The sequence below is a fragment of the Melospiza melodia genome, chromosome 3 (genome assembly GCF_035770615.1).
Source record: "Melospiza melodia melodia isolate bMelMel2 chromosome 3, bMelMel2.pri, whole genome shotgun sequence".
In the NCBI taxonomy this organism is placed as follows: domain Eukaryota; kingdom Metazoa; phylum Chordata; class Aves; order Passeriformes; family Passerellidae; genus Melospiza; species Melospiza melodia.
Genome location: NC_086196.1, coordinates 94,453,140 through 94,475,457, shown reverse-complemented (window position 1 = coordinate 94,475,457; position 22,318 = coordinate 94,453,140).

The window sequence follows — 22,318 nt, the reverse complement described above, 5'->3', positions numbered from 1 at the left end:
TGGCCGATTGCAGGAACCACTTGGTATTATCAAGCCAGCCCGACTTGGCACTGGTGCCACCTTGGGTCTGGGAACCATGCTGCGTATCGTGGATTCTAAGTAGCCAGCCGGCCACTCCCTGCCACAGGCCCCCAAACACAAACAACGGCGCTTTTCCCTGGAAATCAACACTCGCTTGCCGACTTTTTGATGGCAGATTGCAGGAGCCACTTGGTACTATCAAACCAGCCCAACTTGGCACTGGTGCCACCATGGGTCTGGTCACCATCATGCCTCTCGTAGCTTTTCAGGACCTAGCCGGTCACTCACAGCCATAGGCCCCCAGACACAAACCTTGGCCCGTTTCCCTGGCAAACAAAAGTAAGCTGCCCCGTTTCTGGATGGCAGATTTCAGTAGCAACTTTGCACCATCAAACTGGCCCGACTTGTCACTGGTGCCACTTTAGGTCTGGGAACCATCCTACGTATCGTGGATTCTAATTAGCCAGCCGGCCACTCCCACCCACAGGCCCCCAAACACAAACAACGGCGCTTTTCCCTGGAAAACAAAACTCGCCTACCAACATTTTGATGGCAGATTGCAGGAGCCACTTGGTACTATCAAATCAGCCGAACTTGGCACTGGTGCCACCATGGGTCTGGTAACCATCCTGCCTATCGTACCTTTTCAGGAGCCAGCTGGTCACTCCCAGCCATAGGCCCCCAGACAAAAACCTCGGCTCCTTTCCCTGGCAAACAAAAGTAAGCAGCCCTGCTTCTGGATGGCAGATTGCAGGAGCCACTTTGCACCATCAAACTGGCCCGACTTGTCACTGTTGCCACCTCTGGTCTGGGAACCATCCTGCGTATCGTGGATTCTAATTAGCCAGCCGGCCACTCCCAGCCACAGGCCCCCAAACACAAACAACGGCGCTTTTCCCTGGAAAACTAAACTCGCCTGACAACTTTTTGATGGCAGATTGCAGGAGCCACTTGGTACTATCAAACCAGCCCAACTTGGCACTGGTGCCACCATGGGTCTGGTCACCATCCTGCCTATCGTAGCTTTTCAGGAGCCAGCCGGTCACTCCCTGCCACAGGCCCCCAGACACAAAGCTCGGCCCGTTTCCCTGGCAAACAAAAGTAAGCTGCCCCGCTTCTGGATGGCAGATAGTAGGACGCACTTGTTACTATCAAACCAGCCCGACTTGGCACTGGTGCCACCACTGGTCTGGGAACCATCCTGCGTATCGTGGATTCTAAGGAGCCAGCCGGCCACTCCCAGCCTCAGGCACCCAAACACAAAAAGCGGCGCTTTTCCCTGGAAAACAAAACTCGCCTGACAACTTTTTGATGGCAGATTGCAGGAGCCACTTGGTACTATCAAACCAGCCCAACTTGGCACTGGTGCCACCATGGGTCTGGTCACCATCCTGCCTATCGTAGCTTTTCAGGAGCCAGCCGGCCACTCTCAGCCATATGCCCCCAAAAACAAACCACGGACCTTTTCTCTGGCAAACAAAAATCAGCTGCCCCACTTCTGGATGGCAGATTGCAGGAGCCACTTGGGACTATCACACCAGCACAACATGGCACTGCTGCCACCTTGGATCTGGGAACAATCCTGCGTATCGTACATATTCAGGAACCAGCCGAACACTCCCAGCCACAGGCCCCCAAACACAAACAACGGCCCTTTTCTCTGGCAAACAAAACTCAACTGCCCCTCTTCTGAATGGCAAATTGCAGGACGCACTTGGTACTACAAAAAGAGCCCGACTTGGCAGTGGTGCCACCTTGGCTCTGGGAACCATCCTGCATATCGAGCATTTTAAGGAGCCAGCCGGCAATTCCCAGCCGTATGCCCCAAAAAGAAACCATGGACCTTTTCTCTGGCAAAAAAAACTCAGCTGTCCCGCTTCTGGATGGCAGATTGCAGGAGTTACTTTGAACCATACAACCAGCCTTACTTGGCACTGGTGCCACCTTGGATCTGGGAACCATCCTGCCTATCGTTGATTTTCAGGGGCCAGCCGGCCACTCTCAGCCATAGGCCCCCAAACACAAACCACAGCCCTTTTCTCTAGCAAACAAAATTCAACTGCCCCGCTTCTGGATGGCAAATTGCAGGAGCCACTGGGTACTACAAAAACAGCCTGACTTGGCACTGGTGCCACCTTGCGTCTGGTTACCATGCGGCGTATCGTGCATTTTAAGGAGCCAGGTGGCCACTCCCAGCCATATGCCCCCAAACACAACCCACGGCCCTTTTCTCTGGCAAACAAAACTCAGCTGCCCCGCTTCTGGATGGCAGATTGCAGGAGACACTTGGTACTATCAAACCAGCCCGACTTGGCACTGGTGCCACCTTGGGTCTGGGAACCATCCTGCGTATTGTGGATTGTCAGGAGACAGCCGACCACTCTCGGCCACAGAGCCCAATCAAAAACAAAGGTCCGTTTCCCTGGCAAAAAAAACTCAGCTGCCCCGCTTCTGGATGGGAGATTGCAGGAGGCACTTGACACTGTCAAACGAGCCCCACTTGGCACTGGTGCCACCTTGGGTCTGGGAACCATGCTGCGTATCGTGGATTTTCAGGAGCCAGCCGGCCACTCCCAGCCACAGGCCCCCAAACACAAACCACAGCCTTTTTCTCTGGCAAACAAAACTCAGCTGCCCCGCTTCTGGATGGCAGATTGCAGGAGCCACTTGGTACTATCAAACCAGCCCGACTTGGCACTGGTGCCACCTTGGGTCTGGGAACCATCCTGCCTATCGTGGATTTTAAGGAGCCAGCCGGCTACTCCCAGCCACAGGCCCCCAACAAAAACCACGGCCCTTTTTTCTCGCAAACAAAACTTAGCTGCCTCACTTCTGGATGGCAGATTGCAGGAGCCACTTGGTACTATCAAACCAGCCCGACTTGGCACTGGTGCCACCTTGGGTCTGGGAACCATCCTGCGTATCGTGGATTCTAAGGAGCCAGCCGGCCACTCCCAGCCACAGGCCCCCAAACAAAATCAACGGCGCTGTTCCCTGGAAAACAAAACACGCCTGCCAACTTTTTGATGGAGTTTGCAGGAGCCACTTGGTACTATCAAACCAGCCCGACTTGGCACTGGTGCCACCTTGGGTCTGGGAAACATCCTGCGTATCGTGGATTCTTAGGAGCCAGCCGGCCACTCCTAGCCACAGGCCCCCAAACAAAAACCTAGGCCTATTTCTCTGGCAAACAAAAGTAAGCTGCCCTGCTTCTGGATGGCAGATTGCAGGAGACACTTGGTACTATCAAACCAGCCCGACTTGGCACTGGTGCCACCTTGGATCTGGGAACCATGCTCTGTATCGTGGATATTCAGGGGCCAGCCGGCCACTCTCAGCCATATGTCCCCAAACAGAAACCTCAGCCCGTTTCTCTGGCAAACAAAACTCAACTGCCCCTCTTCTGGATGGCAAATTGCAGGATGAACTTGATACTAAAACCGCAGGCCGACTTGGTAGTGGTGACACCTTGGGCCTGGGAACCATCATGCGTATCGAGCATTTTAAGGAGCCAGCCGGCCACTCCCAGCAATATGCCCCCAAAAACAATCCACGGAATTTTCCTCTGGCAAACAAAAATCAGCTGCCCCGCTTCTGGATGGCAGATTGCAGGAGCCACTTTGCACCATCAAACCAGCCCGACTTGGCACTGGTGCCACATTGCATCTGGGAACCATGCTGCCTAGCGTGGATTTTCAGGAGCCAGCCGGCCACTCTCAGATATATGCCCCCAAACAAAACCCACGGCCCGTTTCCCTGGCAAACAAAATTAAGCTGCCCCGCTTCTGGATGGCAGATTGCAGGACGCACTTGGTACTATCAAACCAGCAAAACTTGGCACTGGTGCCACCTTGGGTCTGGGAACCATCCTGCATATCGTGGGTTCAAAGGAGCCAGCCGGCCACTCCCAGCCACAGGCCCCCAAATACAAACAATGTCGCTTTTCCCTGGAAAACAAAACTCGCCTGCCAACTTTTTGATGGCAGATTGCCGGAGCCACTTGGTACTATCAAACCAGCCCAACTTGGCACTGGTGCCACCATGGGTCTGGTAACCATCCTGCCTATTGTAGCTTTCCAGGAGCCAGCCGGTCTCTCCCAGCCATAGGTCCCCAGTCACAAACCTCGGCCCGTTTCCCTGGCAAACAAAAGTAAGCTACCCCGCTTCTGGATGGCAGATTGCAGGAGCCACTTGGTACTATCAAACCAGCAAAACTTGGCACTGGTGCCACCTTGGGTCTGGGAACCATGCTGCGTAACACAGATTCTAAGGCGCCAGTCGGCCACTACGAGCCACAAGCCCCCAAACACAAACAACGGCGCTATTCTCTGGCAAACAAAACTCAACTGCCCCTCTTCTGGATGGCAAATTGCAGGACGCACTTGGTACTACAAAAACAGCCCGCCTTGGCACTGGTGCCCCCTTGGGTCTGGGAACCATCCTGCGTATCGATCTTTTTAATGAGACAGCCGGCCACTCCCAGCCATATGCCCCCAAACACAACCCACGGCCCTTTTCTCTGGCAAACAAAACTCAACTGCACCGCTTCTGGATGGCAGATTGCAGGAGCCACTTGGTACTATCAAACCAGCCCGACTTGGCACTGGTGCCACCTTGGGTCTGGGAACCATCCTGCGTATTGTGGGTTGTCAGGAGCCAGCCGAACACTCTCGGCCATAGGCCCCAAACACAAACCACGGCCCTTTTCTCTGGAAAACAAAACTCAACTGCCCCTCTTCTGGATGGCAGATTGCAGGAGCCACTGGGTACTATGAAACCAGCCCTACTTGGCACTGATGCCACCTTGGGTCTGGGAACCATGTTGCGTATCATGGATTTTCAGGAGCCAGCCGGCCACTGCCAGCCACAGGCACCGAAACACAAACAACAGCCTTTTTCTCTGGCAAACAAAATTCAGCTGCCCCGCTTCTGGATGGCAGATTGCAGGAACCACTTGGTACTAACAAACCAGCCCGACTTGGCACTGATGCCACCTTGGGTCTGGGAACCATCCTGCGTATCGTGGATTCTAAGGAGCCAGCTGGCCACTCCCAGCCACAGGCCCCAAAACACACACAACGGTGCTTTTCCCTGGAAAACAAAACTCGCCTGCCAAACATTTGATGGCAGATTGCAGGAGCCACTTGGTATTATCAAACCAGCCCAACTTGGCACTGGTGCCACCATGGGTCTGGTCACCATCCTGCCTATCGTAGCTTTTCAGGAGCCAGCCAGCCACCCCCAGCCAGAGGCCCCCAGACAAATATTTCGGCCCGTTTCCCTGGCAAACAAAAGTAAGCTGCCCCGCTTCTGGATGGCAGATTGCAGGAGCCACTTTGCACCATCAAACCAGCCCAACTTGGCACTGGTGCCAACTCAGGTCTGGGAACCATCCTGCGTATCGTGGGTTCTAAGGAGCCAGCTGGCCACTCCCAGCCACAGGCCCCCAAACACAAACAACGGCGCTTTTCCCTGGAAAACAAAACTCGCCTGCCAACTTTTTGATGGCAGATTGCAGGAGCCACTTGGTACTATCAAACCAGCCCAACTTGGCACTGGTGCCACCATGGGTCTGGTCACCATCCTGCCTATTGTAGCTTTTCAGGAGCCAGCCGGTCACTCCCAGCCATAGGCCCCCAGACACAAACCTCGGCCCGTTTCCCTGGCAAACAAAAGTAAGCTGCCCCGCTTCTGCATGGCAGATTGCAGGAGCTACTTAGTACTATCAAACCAGCCCGACTTGGCACTGGTGACACCTCTGGTCTGGGAACCATCCTGCCTATCGTGGATTTTCAGGGGCCAGCCGGCCACTCTCAGCCATATGCCCCAAAAACAAACCACGGCCCTTTTCTCTGGCAAACAAAACTCAACTGCCCCTCTTCTGGATGGCAAATTTTAGGACGCACTTTGTACTACGAAAACCGCCCGACGTGGCACTGGTGCCACCTTGTGTCAGGGAACCATCCTGCATATCGAGCTTTTTAAGGAGCCAGCCGGCCACGCCCAGCCATATACCCCCAAAAACAAACCACGGACCATTTCTCTTGGAAAAAAAAATCCGCTGCCCCGCGTCTGGATGGCAGATTGCAGGAGCCACTTTGCACCATCAAACCAGCCCGACTTGGCACTGGTGCCACCTTGGGTCTGGGAACAATCCTGCATATCGTGGATTCTAAGGAGCCAGCCGGCCACTCCCTGCCACAGGCCCCCAAACACAAACAACGGCGCTTTTCCCTGGAAAATAAAATTCGCCTGCCAGCTTTTTGATGGCAGATTGCAGGAGCCACTTGGTACTATCAAATCATCCCAACTTGGCACTGGTGCCACTATGGGTCTGGGAACCATCCTGCCTATTGTAGCATTTCAGGAGCCAGCCGGTCACTCCCAGCCATAGGCCCCCAGACACAAACCTCGGACCGTTTCCCTGGCAAACAAAATTAAGCTCCCCCGATTCTGGATGGCAGATTGCAGGAGCCACTTGGTTGTGTCAAACCAGCCCGACTTGGCACTGGTGCCACCTTGGGTCTGGGAACCATCCTGCGTAACGTGGATTCTAAGCAGCCACCCGGCCACTCTGAGCCACAGGCCCCCAAACACAAACAACGGCGCTTTTCCCTGGAAAACAAAACTCGCCTGCCAACTTTTTGATGGTAGATTGCAGGAGCCACTTGGTACTATCAAACCAGCCCAACTTGGCACTGGTGCCACCTCTGGTCTGGGAACCATCCTGCCTATCGTAGCTTTTCAGGAGCCAGCCGGTCACTCCCAGCCATAGACCCCCAGACACAAACCTCGGCCCGTTTCCCTGGAAAACAAAAGTAAGTTACCCCGATTCTGGATGGCAGATTGCAGGAGCCACTTGGTACTATCAAATCAGCCCAACTTGGCACTGGTGCCACCATGGGTCTGGTAAACATCCTGCCTATCGTAGCTTTTCAGGAGCCAGCCGGTCACTCCCTGCCATAGGCCCCCGGACACAAACCTCGGCCCGTTTCCCTGGCAAACAAAAGTAAGCTGCCCCGCTTTTGGTGGCAGATTGCAGGATGCACTTGGTACTTACAAACCAGCCCGACTTGGCCCTGGTGCCACCTTGGCTCTGGGAACCATGCTGCGTAACGTAGATTCTACGAGGACAGGCTGCCACTCCCAGCCACAGGCCTCTAAACAAAAACAACGGCGCTTTTCCCTGGAAAACAAAACTCGCCTGCCAACTTCTTGATGGCAGATTGCAGGAGCCACTTGGTACTATCAAACCAGCCCAACTTGGCACTGGTGCCACCATGGGTCTGGTCACCATCCTGCCTATCGTAGCTTTTCAGGAGCCAGCCGCTCACTCCCAGCCATAGGCCCCCAGAGAAATACCTCGGCACGTTTCCCTGGCAAACAAAAGTAGGCTGCCCCGCTTCTGGATGGCAAATTGCAGGACGCACTTGGTACTACGAAAACAGCCCGACTTGGCACTGATGCCACCTTGGGTCAGGGAACAATCCTGCGTATAGAGCTTTTTAAGGAGCCAGCCGGCCACGTCCAGTCATATACCCCAAAAAAAAAAACCACGGAACTTTTCTCCAGCAAACAAAAATCCGCTGCCCCGCGTCTGGATGGCAGATTGCAGGAGCTATTTAGTATTATCAAACCAGCCCGACTTGGCACTGGTGGCACCATGAGTCTGGTAACCATCCTGCCTATCGTAGCTTTTCAGTAGTCAGCCGGTCACTCCCAGCCATAGGCCCCCAGACAAATACCTCGGCCCGTTTCCCTGGGAAACAAAAGTAAGCTGTCCCGCTTCTGGATGGCAGATTGCAGGAGGCACTTGGTACTATCAAACCAGCCCAACTTGTTCCCAGACCCAAGGTGGCACCAGTGCCAAGTGGGGCTGGTTTGATGGTGCAACGTGGCTCCTGCAATCTGCCATCCAGAAGCGGGGCAGCTTACTTTTGTTTGCCAGGGAAACGGGCCGAGGTATGTGTCTCGGGGCATATGGCTGGGAGTGACCGGCTGGCTCCTGAAAAGCTACGATAGGCAGGATGGTTCCCAGACCAGAGGTGGCACCAGTGCCAAGTTGGGCTGGTTTGATAGTACCAAGTGGCTCCTGCAATCTGCCATCAAAAAGTTGGCAGGCGAGTTTTGTTTTCCAGGGAAAAGCGCCGTAGATTTTGTTTGGGGGCCTGTGGCTCAGAGTGGCCGGGTGGCTGCTTAGAATCCACGATACGCAGGATGGTTCCCAGACTTGTCGTGGCACCAGTGCCAAGTCGGGCTGGTTTGACACAACCAAGTGGCTCCTGCAATCTGCCATCCAGAATCGGGGCAGCTTAATTTTGTTTGCCAGGGAAACGGTCCGAGGTTTGTGTCTGGGGGCCTATGGCTGGGAGTGACCGGCTGGCTCCTGAAAAGCTACGATAGGCAGGATGGTTCCCAGACCCATAGTGGCACCAGTGCCAAGTTGGGATGATTTGATAGTACCAAGTGGCTCCTGCAATCTGCCATCAAAAAGTTGGCAGGCGAGTTTTGTTTTCCAGGGAAAAGCGCCGTTGTTTGTGTTTGGGGGCCTGTGGCTGGGAGTGGCCGGCTGGCTCCTTAGAATCCACGATATGCAGGATTGTTCCCACACCCAAGGTGGCACCAGTGCCAAGTCGGGCTGGTTTGATGGTGCAAAGTGGCTCCTGCAATCTGCCATACAGACGCGGGGCAGCGGATTTTTGTTTCCAAGAGAAATGGTCCGTGGTTTTTTTTCGGGGGTTTATGGCTGGGCGTGGCCGTCTGGCTCCTTAAAAAGCTCGATATGCAGGATGGTTCCCTGACACAAGGTGGCACCAGTGCCACGTCGGGCGGTTTTCGTAGTACAAAGTGCGTCCTAAAATTTGCCATCCAGAAGAGGGGCAGTTGAGTTTTGTTTGCCAGAGAAAAGGGCCGTGGTTTGTTTTTGGGGGCATATGGCTGAGAGTGGCCGGCTGGCTCCTGAAAAGCTACGATAGGCAGGATGTTTACCAGACCCATTGTGGCACCAGTGCCAAGTTGGGCTGATTTGATAGTACCAAGTGCCTCCTGCAATCTGCCATCCAGAATCGGGGTAGCTTACTTTTGTTTTCCAGGGAAACGGGCCGAGGTTTGTGTCTGGGGTTCTATGGTTGGGAGTGGCCGGCTGGCTCCTTAGAAACCACGATACGCAGCATGGTTCCCAGACAAGAGGTGCCACCAGTGCCAAGTTGGGCTGGTTTGATACTACCAAGTGGTTCCTGCAATCTGCCATCCAGAAGCGGGGCAGCTTACTTTTGTTTGCCAGGGAAAAGCGCCGTTGTTTGTGTTTGGGGGCCTGTGGCTGGGAGTGGCCGGCTGGCTGCTTAGAATCCACGATACGCAGGATGGTGTCCAGACGTGAGGTGGCGCCAGTGCCAAGTCGGGCTGGTTTGATAGTACCAAGTGCGTCCTGCAATCTGCCATCCAGAAGCGGGGCAGCTTACTTTTGTTTGCCAGGGAAACGGGCCGAGGTTTGGGTCTCGGGGCCTATGGCAGGGAGTGACCGGCGGGCTCCTGAAAGCTACGATAGGCAGGATGGTGACCAGACCCATGGTGGCACCAGTGCCAAGTTGGGCTGGTTTGATAGTACCAAGTGGCTCCTGCAATCTGACATCAAAAAGTTGGCAGGCGAGTTTTGTTTTCCAGGGAAAAGCGCCGTTGTTTGTGTTTGGGGGCCTGTGGTTGGGAGTGGCCGGCTGGCTCCTTAGACACCACGATACGCAGGATGGTTCCCAGACCAGAGGTGGCACCAGTGCCAAGTCGGGCTGGTTTGATAGTACCAAGTGGCTCCTGCAATCTGCCATCCAGAAGCGGGGCAGCTTACTTTTGTTTGCCACGGAAACGGGCCGTTGTTTGTGTTTGGGGGCCTGTGGCTGGGAGTGGCCGACTGGCTCCTTAGAATCCACGATACGCAGGATGGTTCCCAGACCAGAGGTGGCACCAGTGCCAAGTCGGGCTGGTTTGATAGTACCAAGTGGTTCCTGCAATCTGCCATCCAGAAGCAGGGCAGCTTACTTTTGTTTGCCAGGGAAACGGGCCGAGGTTTTTGTCTGGGGGCCTATGGCTGCGAGTGACCGGCTGGCTCCTGAAAAGCTACGATAGGCAGGATGGTGACCAGACCCATGGTGGCACCAGTCCCTAGTTGGGCTGGTTTGATAGTACCAAGTGGCTCCTGCAATCTGCCATCAAAATTTGGCAGGCGAGTTTTTTTTTCCAGGGAAAAGCGCCGTTGTTGTGTTTAGGGGCCTGTGGCTGGGAGTGGCCGGCTGGCTCCTTAGAATCCACCATACGCAGGATGGTTCCCAGACCCAAGGTGGCACCAGTGCCTAGTCGGGATAGTTTGATGGTGCAAAGTGGCTCCTGCAATCTGCCATCCAGAAGCGGGACAGCTTACTTTTGTTTGCCAGGGAAAAGGGCCGAGCTTTGTGTCTCGGGGCCTATGGCTGGGAGTGACCGGCTGGCTCCTGAAAAGCTACGATAGGCAGGATGGTGACCAGACCCAAGGTGGCACCAGTGCCAAGTTGGGCTGGTTTGATAGTACCAAGTGGCTCCTGCAATCTGCCATCAAAAAGTTGTCAGGCGAGTTTTGTTTTCCAGGGAAAAGCGCCGTTGTTTGTGTTTGGGGGCCTGTGGCTGGGAGTGGCCGGCTGGCTCATTAGAATCCACGATACGCAGGATGGTTCCCAGACTTGTCGTGGCACCAGTGCCAAGTCGGGCTGGTTTGATAGTACCAAGTGGATCCTGCAATCTGCCATCCAGAAGCGGGGCAGCTTACTTTTGTTTGCCAGGGAAACGGGCCGAGGTATGTGTCTCGGGGCATATGGCTGGGAGTGACCGGCTGGCTCCTGAAAAGCTACGATAGGCAGGATGGTGACCAGACCCATGGTGGCAGCAGTGCCAAGTTGGGCTGGTTTGATAGTACCAAGTGGCTCCTGCAATCTGCCATCAAAAAGTTGGCAGGCGAGTTTGTTATCCAGGGAAAAGCGCCATTGTTTGTGCCTGGGGCCCTATGGCCTGGAGTGGACGGATGGCTAATTAGAACCCACGATACACAGGATGGTTCCCAGACCCATGGTGACACCAGTGCCAAGTTGGGCTGGTTTGATAGTACCAAGTGGATCCTGCAATCTGCCATCCAGAAGCGGGGCAGCTTACTTTTGTTTGCCAGGGAAACGGTCCGAGGATTGTGTCTGGGGGCCTAAGCCTGGAAGTGACCGGCTGGCTCGTGAAAAGCTACGATAGGCAGGATGGTGACCAGACCCATGACGGCACCAGTGCCAAGTTGGGCTGGTTTGATAGTACCAAGTGGCTCCTGCAATCTGCCATCAAAAACTTGGCAGGCGAGTTTTGTTTTCCAGGGAAAAGCGCCGTTGTTTGTGTTTGGGGGCCTGTGGCTGGGAGTGGCCGGCTGGCTCCTTAGAATCCATGATACTCAGCATGGTTCCCAGACCAGAGGTGGCACCAGTGCCAAGTTGGGCTGGTTTGATAGTACCAAGTGGTTGCTGCAATCTGCCATCCAGAAGCGGGGCTGCTTACTTTTGTTTGCCAGGGAAACGGGCCGAGGTTTGTGTCTGGGGGCCTATGGCTGGGAGTGACCGGCTGGCTCCTGAAAAGCTACGATAGGCAGGATGGTGACCAGACCCATGGTGGCACCAGTGCCAAGTTGGGCTGATTTGATAGTACCAAGTGGCTCCTGCAATCTGCCATCAAAATGTTGGCAGGCGAATTTTTTTTTCCAGGGAAAAGCGCCGTTGTTTGTGTTTGGGGGCCTGTGGCAGGGAGTGGCCGGCTGGCTCCTGAAAAGCTACGATAGGCAGGATGGTGACCAGACCCATGGTGGCACCAGTGCCAAATTGGGCTGGTTTGATAGTAGCAAGTGGCTCCGGCAATCTGCCATCAAAAAGTTGGCAGACGAGTTTTGTTTTCCAGGGAAAAGCGCCGTTGTTTGTGTTTGGGGGCCTGTGGCTGGGAGTGGCCGGCTGGCTGCTTAGAATCTACCATACGCAGGATAGTTCCCAGACCAGAGGTGGCACCTGTGCCAAGTCGGGCTGGTTTGATAGTACCAAGTGCGTCCTGCAATCTGCCATCTAGAAGCGGGACAGCTTACTTTTGTTTGTCAGGGAAACGGGCCGAGCTTTGTGTCTCTGGGCCTACGGCTGGGAGTGACTGGCTGGCTCCTGAAAAGCTACGATAGGCAGGATGGTGACCAGACCCATGGTGGCACCAGTGCCAAGTTGGGCTGGTTTGATAGTACCAAGTGGCTCCTGCAATCTGCCATCAAAAAGTTGGCAGGCACGTTTTGTTTTCCAGGGAAAAGCGCCGTTGTTTTTGTTTGGGGGCCTATGGCTGGGAGTGGCCGGCTGGCTCCTTAGAATCCACGATACGCAGGATGGTTCCCAGACCTGAGGTGGCACCAGTGCCAAGTTGGGCTGGTTTGATAGTACCAAGTGCATCCTGCAATCTGCCATCCAGAAGCGGGGTAGCTTACTTTTGTTTGCCAGGGAAACGGGCCGAGGTTTGTGTCTCGGGGCCTATGGCTGGGAGTGACCGGCTGGCTCCTGAAAAGCTACGATAGGCAGGATGGTGACCAGACCCATGGTGGCACCAGTGCCAAGTTGGGCTGGTTTGATAGTACCAAGTGGCTCCTGCAATCTGCCATCAAAAACTTGGCAGGCGAGTTTGTTATCCAGGGAAAAGCGCCGTTGTTTGTGTTTGGGGGCCTGTGGCTGGGAGTGGCCGGCTGGCTCCTTAGAATCCATGATACGCAGGATGGTTCCCAGACCAGAGGTGGCACCAGTGCCAAGTCGGGCTGGTTTGATGGTGAAAAGTGGCTCCTGCAATCTGCCATCCAGAAGCGGGATAACTTACTTTTGTTTGCCAGGGAAACGGGCCGAGCTTTGTGTCTGGGGGCCTATGGCTGGGAGTGACCGGCTGGCTCCTGAAAAGCTACGATAGGCAGGATGGTGACCAGACCCATGGTGGCACCAGTGTCAAGGTGGGCTGGTTTGATAGTACCAAGTGGCTCCGGCAATCTGCCATCAAAATTTGGCAGGCGACTTTTGTTTTCCAGGGAAAAGCGCCGTTGATTGTGTTTGGGGGCCTGTGGGTGGGAGTGGCCGGATGGCTAATTAGAATCCACGATACGCAGCATGGTTCCCAGACTTGTCGTGGCACCAGTGCCAAGTCGGGCTGGTTTGATAGTACCAAGTGGATCCTGCAATCTGCCATCCAGAAGCGGGGCAGCTTACTTTTGTTTGCCAGGGAAACGGGCCGAGGTTTGTGTCTGGGGGCCTATGGCTGGGAGTGACCGGCTGGCTCCTGAAAAGCTACGATAGGCAGGATGGTGACCAGACCCATGGTGGCAGCAGTGCCAAGTTGGGCTGGTTTGATAGTACCAAGTGGCTCCTGCAATCTGCCATCAAAAGTCGGCAGGCGAGTTTTGTTTTCCAGGGAAAAGCGCCGTTGTTTGTGTTTGGGGGCCTGTGGCTGGGAGTGGCCGGCTGGCTCCTTAGAATCCACGATACGCAGGATGGTTCCCAGACCAGAGGTGGCACCAGTGCCAAGTCGGGCTGGTTTGATAGTACCAAGTGGCTCCTGCAATCTGCCATCCAGAAGCGGGGCAGCTTACTTTTGTTTGCCAGGGAAACGGGCCGAGCTTTGTGTCTGGGGGCCTATGGCTGGGAGTGACCGCTGGCTCCTGAAAAGCTACGATAGGCAGGATGGTGACCAGACCCATGGTGGCACCAGTGCCAAGTTGGGCTGGTTTGATAGTACCAAGTGGCTCCTGCAATCTGCCATCAAAAAGTTGGCAGGCAAGTTTTCTTTACCAGGGAAAAGCGCCGTTGTTTTTGTTTGGGGGCCTATGGCTGGGAGTGACCGGCTGGCTCCTTAGAATCCACGATACGCAGGATGGTTCCTAGACTTGACGTGGCACCAGTGCCAAGTTGGGCTGGTTTGATAGTACCAAGTGCGTCCTGCAATCTGCCATCCAGAAGTGGGGTAGCTTACTTTTGTTTGCCAGGGAAACGGGCCGAGGTTTGTGTCTCGGGGCATATGGCTGGGAGTGACCGGCTGGCTCCTGAAAAGCTACGATAGGCAGGATGGTGACGCAGACCCATGGTGCAGCAGTGCCAAGTTGGGCTGGTTTGATAGTACCAAGTGGCTCCTGCAATCTGCCATCAAAAAGTTGGCAGGCGAGTTTGTTATCCAGGGAAAAGCGCCGTTGTTTGTGCCTGGGGCCCTATGGCCTGGAGTGGACGGATGGCTAATTAGAATCCACGATACACAGGATGGTTCCCAGACCCATGGTGACACCAGTGCCAAGTTGGGCTGGTTTGATAGTACCAAGTGGTTCCTGCAATCTGCCATCCAGAAGCGGGGCAGCTTACTTTTGTTTGCCAGGGAACGGTCCGAGGATTGTGTCTGGGGGCCTAAGCCTGGAAGTGACCGGCTGGCTCCTGAAAAGCTACGATAGGCAGGATGGTGACCAGACCCATGACGGCACCAGTGCCAAGTTGGGCTGGTTTGATAGTACCAAGTGGCTCCTGCAATCTGCCATCAAAAAGTCGGCAGGCGAGTTTTGTTTTCCAGGGAAAAGCGCCGTTGTTGTGTTTGGGGGCCTGTGGCTGGGAGTGGCCGGCTGGCTCCTTAGAAATCCACGATACTCAGCATGGTTCCCAGACCAGAGGTGGCACCCAGTGCCAAGTTGGGCTGGTTTGATAGTACCAAGTGGTTGCTGCAATCTGCCATCCAGAAGCGGGGGCAGCTTACTTTTGTTTGCCAGGGAAACGGGCCGAGGTTTATGTCTGGGGGCCTATGGCTGGGAGTGACTGGCTGGCTCCTGAAAAGCTACGATAGGCAGGATGGTGACCAGACCCATGGTGGCACCAGTGCCAAGTTGGGCTGATTTGATAGTACCAAGTGGCTCCTGCAATCTGCCATCAAAAAGTTGGCAGGCGAATTTTTTTTTCCAGGGAAAAGCGCCGTTGTTTGTGTTTGGGGGCCTGTGGCAGGAGTGGCCGGCTGGCTCCTGAAAAGCTACGATAGGCAGGATGGTGACCAGACCCATGGTGGCACCAGTGCCAAGTTGGGCTGGTTTGATAGTACCAAGTGGCTCCGGCAATCTGCATCAAAAAGTTGGCAGACGAGTTTTGTTTTCCAGGGAAAAGCGCCGTTGTTTGTGTTTGGGGCCTGTGGCTGGGAGTGGCCGGCTGGCTGCTTAGAATCTACCATACGCAGGATGGTTCCCAGACCAGAGGTGGCACCAGTGCCAAGTCGGGCTAGTTTGATGGTGCAAAGTGGCTCCTGCAATCTGCCATCCAGAAGCGGGGCAGCTTGCTTTTGTTTGCCAGGGAAACGGGCCGAGGTTTGTGTCTGGGGGCCTATGGCTGGGAGTGACCGGCTGGCTCCTGAAAAGCTACGATAGGCAGGATGGTGACCAGACCCATGGTGGCACCAGTGCCAAGTTGGGCTGGTTTGATAGTACCAAGTGGCTCCTGCAATCTGCCATCAAAAACTTGGCAGGCGAGTTTTGTTTTCCAGGGAAAAGCGCCGTTGTTTGTGTTTGGGGGCCTGTGGCTGGGAGTGGCCGGCTGGCTGCTTAGAATCCACGATATGCAGGATGGTTCCCAGACGTGAGGTGGCGCCAGTGCCAAGTCGCCTGGTTTGATACTACCAAGTGCGTCCTGCAATCTGCCATCCAGAAGCGGGACAGCTTACTTTTGCTTGCCAGGGAAACGGGCCGAGCTTTGTGTCTGGGGGCCTATGGCTGGGAGTGACCGGCTGGCTCCTGAAAAGCTACGATAGGCAGGATGGTGACCAGACCCATGGTGGCACCAGTGCCAAGTTGGGCTGGTTTGATAGTACCAAGTGGCTCCTGCAATCTGCCATCAAAATTGGCAGGCGAGTTTTGCTTTCCAGGGAAAAGCGCCGTTGTTGTGTTTGGGGGCCTGTGGGTGGGAGTGGCCGATGGCTAATTAGAATCCACGATACGCAGGATGGTTCCCAGACCTGAGGTGGCACCAGTGCCAAGTCGGGCTAGCTGGATGGTGCAAAGTGGCTCCTGCAATCTGCCATCCAGAAGCGGGGCAGCTTACTTTTGTTTTCCAGGGAAACGGGCCGAGGTTTGTGTCTGGGGGCCTATGGCTGGGAGTGACCGGCTGGCCCTGAAAAGCTACGATAGCAGGATGGTGACCAGACCCATGGTGCACCAGTGCCAAGTTGGGCTGATTTGATAGTAGCAAGTGGCTCCTGCAATCTGCCATCAAAAAGTCGGCAGGCGAGTTTTGTTTTCCAGGGAAAAGCGCCGTTGTTTGTGTCTGGGGGCCTGTGGCAGGGAGTGACCGGCTGGCTCCTTAGAATCCACGATACGCAGGATGGTTCCCAGACCCAAGGTGGCACCAGTGCCAAGTTGGGCTGGTTTGATAGTACCAAGTGCGTCCTGCAATCTGCCATCCAGAAGCGGGGCAGCTTACTTTTGTTTGCCAGGGAAACGGGTCGAGCTTTGTGTCTGGGGGCCTATGGCTGGAGTGACCGGCTGGCTCCTGAAAAGCTACGATAGGCAGGATGGTGACCGGACCATGGTGGCACCAGTGCCAAGTAGGGCTGGTTTGATAGTACCAAGTGGCTCCGGCAATCTGCCATCAAAAAGTTGGCAGGCAAGTTTTGTTTTCCAGGGAAAAGCGCCGTTGTTTTTTTTGGGGGGCCAATGGCTGGGAGTGGCCGGCTGGCTCCTTAGAATCTACGATACGCAGGATGGTTTCCAGAACCAGAGGTGGCACCAGTGCCAAGTCGGGCTGGTTTGATAGTACCAAGTGCGTCCTGCAATCTGCCATCCAGAAGCGGGGTAGCTTACTTTTGTTTGCCCGGGAAACGGGCCGAGGTTTTTGTCTCGGGGCCTATGGCTGGGAGTGACCGGCTGGCTCCTGAAAAGCTACGATAGGCAGGATGTTGACCAGACCCATGGTGGCACAAGTGCCAAGTTGGGCTGGTTTGATAGTACCAAGTGGCTCCTGCAATCTGCCATCAAAATGTTGGCAGGCGAATTTTGCTTTCCAGGGAAAAGCGCCGTTGTTTGTGTTTGGGGGCCTGTGGCAGGGAGTGCCGGCTGGCTCCTGAAAAGCTACGATAGGCAGGATGGTGACCAGATCCAAGGTGGCACCTGTGCCAAGTCGGGCTGATTTGATAGTACTAAGTAGCTCCTGCAATCTGCCATGCAGAAGCGGGGCAGCTTACTTTTGTTTGCCAGGGAAACGGGACGAGGTTTGTGTTTGGGGGCCTATGGCTGAGAGTGACCGGCTGGCTCCTGAAAATCCATGATACGCAGCATGGTTCCCAGACCCAAGGTGGCACCAGTGCCAAGTGGGGCTGGTTTCACAGTGTCAAGTGCCTCCTGCAATCTCCCATCCAGAAGCGGGGCAGCTGAGTTTTGTTTGCCTGTGAAACGGGCCGTTGTTTTTAATTGGGGTCTGTGGCCGAGAGTGTTCGGCTGGCTCCTGACAACCCACAATACGCAGGATGGTTCCCAGACCCAAGGTGGCACCAGTGCCAAGTCGGGCTGTTTTTATAGTACCAAGTGCGTCCTGCAATTTGCCATCCAGAAGAGGGGCAGTTGAGTTTTGTTTGCCAGAGAATAGCGCCGTTGTTTGTGTTTGGGGGCTTGTGGCTGGGAGTGGCCGACTGCCTCCTTAGAATCTGTGTTACGCAGCATGGTTCCCAGACCCAAGGTGGCACCAGTGCCAAGTTGGGCTGGTTTGATAGTACCAAGTGGCTCCTGCAATCTGCCATCCAGAAGCGGGGCAGCTTACTTTAGTTTGCCAGGGAAACGGGCCGAGGTTTGTGACTGGGGACCTATGGCTGGGAGTGACCGGCTGGCTCCTGAAAAGCTACAATAGGCAGGATGATTACCAGACCCATGGTGGCACCAGTGCCAAGTTGGGCTGGTTTGATAGTACCAAGTGGCTCCTGTAATCTGCCATCAAAAAGTTGGCAGGCGAGTTTTGTTTTCCAGGGAAAAGCGCCATTGTTTGTATTTGGGGGCCTGTGGCTGGGAGTGGCCGGCTGGCTCCTTTGAACCCACGATACGCAGGATGGTTCCCAGACCCAAGGTGGCACCAGTGCCAAGTCGGGCTGGTTTGATACTACCAAGTGCGTCCTGCAATCTGCCATCCAGAAGCGGGGCAGCTTAATTTTGTTTGCCAGGGAAACGGGCCGTGGGTTTTGTTTGGGGGCATATAGCTGAGAGTGGCCGGCTGGCTCCTGAAAATCCACGCTAGGCAGCATGGTTCCCAGATGCAAGGTGGCACCAGTGCCAAGTCGGGCTGGTTTGATGGTGCAAAGTGGCTCCTGCAATCTGCCATCCAGAAGCGGGGCAGCTGATTTTTGTTTGCCAGAGAAAAATTCCGTGGATTGTTTTTGGGGGCATATTGCTGGGAGTGGCCGGCTGGCTCCTTAAAATGCTCGATACGCATGATGGTTCCCAGGCCCAAGGTGTCACCACTACCAAGTCGGCCTGCGGTTTTAGTATCAAGTTCATCCTGCAATTTGCCATCCAGAAGAGGGGCAGTTGAGTTTTGTTTGCCAGAGAAACGGGCCGAGGTTTCTGTTTGGGGACATATGGCTGAGAGTGGCCAGCTGGCCCCTGAATATCCACGATACACAGCATGGTTCCCAGATCCAAGGTGGCACCAGTGCCAAGTTGGGCTGGTTTGATAGTACCAAGTGGCTCCTGCAATCTGCCATCCAGAAGCAGGGCAGCTTACTTTTGTTTGCCAGAGAAATAGGCCTAGGTTTTTGTTTGGGGGCCTATGGCTAGGAGTGGCCGGCAGGCTCCTAAGAATCCACGATACGCAGGATGTTTCCCAGACCCAAGGTGGCACCAGTGCCAAGTCGGGCTGGTTTGATAGTACCAAGTGGCTCCTGCAAACTCCATCAAAAAGTTGGCAGGCGAGTTTTGTTTTCCAGGGAAAAGCGCCGTTGTTTGTGTTTGGGGGCCTGTGGGTGGGAGTGGCCGGATGGCTAATTAGAATCCACGATACGCAGGATGGTTCCCAGACCTGAGGTGGCACCAGTGCCAAGTCGGGCTAGTTGGATGGTGCAAAGTGGCTCCTGCAATCTGCCATCCAGAAGCGGGGCAGCTTACTTTTGTTTGCCAGGGAAACGGGCCGAGGTTTGTGTCTGGGGGCCTATGGCTGGGAGTGACCGGCTGGCTCCTGAAAAGCTACGATAGGCAGGATGGTGACCAGACCCATGGTGGCACCAGTGCCAAGTTGGGCTGATTTGATAGTAGCAAGTGGCTCCTGCAATCTGCCATCAAAAAGTCGGCAGGCGAGTTTTGTTTTCCAGGGAAAAGCGCCGTTGTTTGTGTCTGGGGGCCTGTGGCAGGGAGTTACCGGCTGGCTCCTTAGAATCCACGATACGCAGGATGGTTCCCAGACCCAAGGTGGCACCAGTGCCAAGTTGGGCTGGTTTGATAGTACCAAGTGCGTCCTGCAATCTGCCATCCAGAAGCGGGGCAGCTTACTTTTGTTTGCCAGGGAAACGGGTCGAGCTTTGTGTCTGGGGGCCTATGGCTGGGAGTGACCGGCTGGCTCCTGAAAAGCTACGATAGGCAGGATGGTGACCAGACCCATGGTGGCACCAGTGCCAAGTAGGGCTGGTTTGATAGTACCAAGTGGCTCCGGCAATCTGCCATCAAAAAGTTGGCAGGCAAGTTTTGTTTTCCAGGGAAAAGCGCCGTTGTTTTATTTGGGGGGCCAATGGCTGGGAGTGGCCGGCTGGCTCCTTAGAATCTACGATACGCAGGATGGTTCCCAGACCAGAGGTGGCACCAGTGCCAAGTCGGGCTGGTTTGATAGTACCAAGTGCGTCCTGCAATCTGCCATCCAGAAGCGGGGTAGCTTACTTTTGTTTGCCCGGGAAACGGGCCGAGGTTTTTGTCTCGGGGCCTATGGCTGGGAGTGACCGGCTGGCTCCTGAAAAGCTACGATAGGCAGGATGTTGACCAGACCCATGGTGGCACAAGTGCCAAGTTCGGCTTGTTAGATAGTACCAAGTGGCTCCTGCAATCTGCCATCAAAATGTTGGCAGGCGAATTTTGCTTTCCAGGGAAAAGCGCCGTTGTTTGTGTTTGGGGGCCTGTGGCAGGGAGTGGCCGGCTGGCTCCTGAAAAGCTACGATAGGCAGGATGGTGACCAGATCCAAGGTGGCACCTGTGCAAGTCGGGCTGATTTGATAGTACTAAGTAGCTCCTGCAATCTGCCATGCAGAAGCGGGGCAGCTTACTTTTGTTTGCCAGGGAAACGGGACGAGGTTTGTGTTTGGGGGCCTATGGCTGTGAGTGACCGGCTGGCTCCTGAAAATCCATGATACGCAGCATGGTTCCCAGACCCAAGGTGGCACCAGTGCCAAGTGGGGCTGGTTTCACAGTGTCAAGTGCCTCGTGCAATCTCCCATCCAGAAGCGGGGCAGCTGAGTTTTGTTTGCCTGTGAAACGGGCCGTTGTTTTTAATTGGGGTCTGTGGCCGAGAGTGTTCGGCTGGCTCCTGACAACCCACAATACGCAGGATGGTTCCCAGACCCAAGGTGGCACCAGTGCCAAGTCGGGCTGTTTTTATAGTACCAAGTGCGTCCTGCAATTTGCCATCCAGAAGAGGGGCAGTTGAGTTTTGTTTGCCAGAGAATAGCGCCGTTGTTGTGTTTGGGGCTTGTGGCTGGGAGTGGCCGACTGCCTCCTTAGAATCTGTGTTACGCAGCATGGTTCCCAGACCCAAGGTGGCACCAGTGCCAAGTTGGCTGGTTTGATAGTACCAAGTGGCTCCTGCAATCTGCCATCCAGAAGCGGGGCAGCTTACTTTAGTTTGCCAGGGAAACGGGCCGAGGTTTGTGTCTGGGGGCCTATGGCTGGGAGTGACCGGCTGGCTCCTGAAAAGCTACAATAGGCAGGATGGTTACCAGACCCATGGTGGCACCAGTGCCAAGTTGGGCTGGTTTGATAGTACCAAGTGGCTCCTGTAATCTGCCATCAAAAGTTGGCAGGCGAGTTTTGTTTTCCAGGGAAAAGCGACATTGTTTGTATTTGGGGGCCTGTGGCTGGGAGTGGCCGGCTGCTCCTTTGAACCCACGATACGCAGGATGGTTCCCAGACCCAAGGTGGCACCAGTGCCAAGTCGGGCTGGTTTGATACTACCAAGTGCGTCCTGCAATCTGCCATCCAGAAGCGGGGCAGCTTAATTTTGTTTGCCAGGGAAACGGGCCGTGGGTTTTGTTTGGGGGCATATAGCTGAGAGTGGCCGGCTGGCTCCTGAAAATCCACGCTAGGCAGCATGGTTCCCAGATGCAAGGTGGCACCAGTGCCAAGTCGGGCTGGTTTGATGGTGCAAAGTGGCTCCTGCAATCTGCCATCCAGAAGCGGGGCAGCTGATTTTTGTTTGCCAGAGAAAAATTCCGTGGATTGTTTTTGGGGCATATGGCTGGGAGTGGCCGGCTGGCTCCTTAAAATGCTCGATACGCATGATGGTTCCCAGGCCCAAGGTGTCACCACTACCAAGTCGGCCTGCGGTTTTAGTATCAAGTTCATCCTGCAATTTGCCATCCAGAAGAGGGGCAGTTGAGTTTTGTTTGCCAGAGAAACGGGCCGAGGTTTCTGTTTGGGGACATATGGCTGAGAGTGGCCAGCTGGCCCCTGAATATCCACGATACACAGCATGGTTCCCAGATCCAAGGTGGCACCAGTGCCAAGTCGGGCTGGTTTGATAGTACCAAGTGTCTCCTGCAATCTGCCATCCAGAAGCAGGGCAGCTTACTTTTGTTTGCCAGAGAAATAGGCCTAGGTTTTTGTTTGGGGGCCTGTGGCTAGGAGTGGCCGGCAGGCTCCTAAGAATCCAGGATACGCAGGATGTTTCCCAGACCCAAGGTGGCACCAGTGCCAAGTCGGGCTGGTTTGATAGTACCAAGTGGCTCCTGCAAACTCCATCAAAAAGTTGGCAGGCGTGTTTTGTTTTCCAGGGAACAGCGCCGTTGATTTTGTTTGGGGGCCTGTGGCTGGGAGAGGCTGGCTGGCTCCTTAGAATCCACGATACGCAGGATGGTTCCCAGACCCAAGGTGGCACCAGTGCCAAGTCGGGCTGGTTTGATTACACCAAGTGGCTCCTGCAATCTGCCATCCAGAAGTGAGGCAGCTAAGTTTTGTTTGCGAGAAAAAAGGGCCGTGGTTTTTGTTGGGGGCCTGTGGCTGGGAGTAGCCGGCTGGCTCCTTAAAATCCACGATAGGCAGGATGGTTCA